Here is a 2,500-nt window from a genome sequence, read left to right as displayed (position 1 = left end):
AGCATCACGCCGCTGGGACTTTGAAACTTTCGGCACGTATCGAACAGTTCTTCTCTATTATCTCGAGAACGGACACGACGACCGTACACTTTGAGCACACAGCAGCGTGTTTTAGCATGCCAGCTACACGGTGGTGTGCCTAACGTGTGGATAGCTCGAAATTTTCGTTCCGGACCGATGTGACCGGGAAGCATCACGCCGCTGGGACTTTGAAACTTTCGGCACGTATCGAACAGTTCTTCTCTATTATCTCGAGAACGGACACGACGACCGTACACTTTGAGCACACAGCAGCGTGTTTTAGCATGCCAGCTACACGGTGGTGTGCCTAACGTGTGGATAGCTCGAAATTTTCGTTCCGGACCGATGTGACCGGGAAGCATCACGCCGCTGGGACTTTGAAACTTTCGGCACGTATCGAACAGTTCTTCTCTATTATCTCGAGAACGGACACGACGACCGTACACTTTGAGCACACAGCAGCGTGTTTTAGCATGCCAGCTACACGGTGGTGTGCCTAACGTGTGGATAGCTCGAAATTTTCGTTCCGGACCGATGTGACCGGGAAGCATCACGCCGCTGGGACTTTGAAACTTTCGGCACGTATCGAACAGTTCTTCTCTATTATCTCGAGAACGGACACGACGACCGTACACTTTGAGCACGCAGCAGCGTGTTTTAGCATGCCAGCTACACGGTGGTGTGCCTAACGTGTGGATAGCTCGAAATTTTCGTTCCGGACCGATGTGACCGGAAGCATCACGCCGCTGGGACTTTGAAACTTTCGGCACGTATCGAACAGTTCTTCTCTATTATCTCGAGAACGGACACGACGACCGTACACTTTGAGCACACAGCAGCGTGTTTTAGCATGCCAGCTACACGGTGGTGTGCCTAACGTGTGGATAGCTCGAAATATTCGTTCCGGACCGATGTGACCGGGAAGCAACACGCCGCTGGGACTTTGAAACTTTCGGCACGTATCGAACAGTTCTTCTCTATTATCTCGAGAACGGACACGACGACCGTACACTTTGAGCACACAGCAGCGTGTTTTAGCATGCCAGCTACACGGTGGTGTGCCTAACGTGTGGATAGCTCGAAATTTTCGTTCCGGACCGATGTGACCGGGAAGCATCACGCCGCTGGGACTTTGAAACTTTCGGCACGTATCGAACAGTTCTTCTCTATTATCTCGAGAACGGACACGACGACCGTACACTTTGAGCACACAGCAGCGTGTTTTAGCATGCCAGCTACACGGTGGTGTGCCTAACGTGTGGATAGCTCGAAATTTTCGTTCCGGACCGATGTGACCGGGAAGCATCACGCCGCTGGGACTTTGAAACTTTCGGCACGTATCGAACAGTTCTTCTCTATTATCTCGAGAACGGACACGACGACCGTACACTTTGAGCACACAGCAGCGTGTTTTAGCATGCCAGCTACACGGTGGTGTGCCTAACGTGTGGATAGCTCGAAATTTTCGTTCCGGACCGATGTGACCGGGAAGCATCACGCCGCTGGGACTTTGAAACTTTCGGCACGTATCGAACAGTTCTTCTCTATTATCTCGAGAACGGACACGACGACCGTACACTTTGAGCACACAGCAGCGTGTTTTAGCATGCCAGCTACACGGTGGTGTGCCTAACGTGTGGATAGCTCGAAATTTTCGTTCCGGACCGATGTGACCGGGAAGCATCACGCCGCTGGGACTTTGAAACTTTCGGCACGTATCGAACAGTTCTTCTCTATTATCTCGAGAACGGACACGACGACCGTACACTTTGAGCACGCAGCAGCGTGTTTTAGCATGCCAGCTACACGGTGGTGTGCCTAACGTGTGGATAGCTCGAAATTTTCGTTCCGGACCGATGTGACCGGGAAGCATCACGCCGCTGGGACTTTGAAACTTTCGGCACGTATCGAACAGTTCTTCTCTATTATCTCGAGAACGGACACGACGACCGTACACTTTGAGCACACAGCAGCGTGTTTTAGCATGCCAGCTACACGGTGGTGTGCCTAACGTGTGGATAGCTCGAAATTTTCGTTCCGGACCGATGTGACCGGGAAGCATCACGCCGCTGGGACTTTGAAACTTTCGGCACGTATCGAACAGTTCTTCTCTATTATCTCGAGAACGGACACGACGACCGTACACTTTGAGCACACAGCAGCGTGTTTTAGCATGCCAGCTACACGGTGGTGTGCCTAACGTGTGGATAGCTCGAAATTTTCGTTCCGGACCGATGTGACCGGGAAGCATCACGCCGCTGGGACTTTGAAACTTTCGGCACGTATCGAACAGTTCTTCTCTATTATCTCGAGAACGGACACGACGACCGTACACTTTGAGCACACAGCAGCGTGTTTTAGCATGCCAGCTACACGGTGGTGTGCCTAACGTGTGGATAGCTCGAAATTTTCGTTCCGGACCGATGTGACCGGGAAGCAACACGCCGCTGGGACTTTGAAACTTTCGGCACGTATCGAA

This window comes from Ptiloglossa arizonensis, unplaced genomic scaffold (assembly GCF_051014685.1).
Source record: "Ptiloglossa arizonensis isolate GNS036 unplaced genomic scaffold, iyPtiAriz1_principal scaffold0341, whole genome shotgun sequence".
Classification (NCBI taxonomy): domain Eukaryota; kingdom Metazoa; phylum Arthropoda; class Insecta; order Hymenoptera; family Colletidae; genus Ptiloglossa; species Ptiloglossa arizonensis.
Note: the sequence above shows the minus strand (reverse complement) of the source record.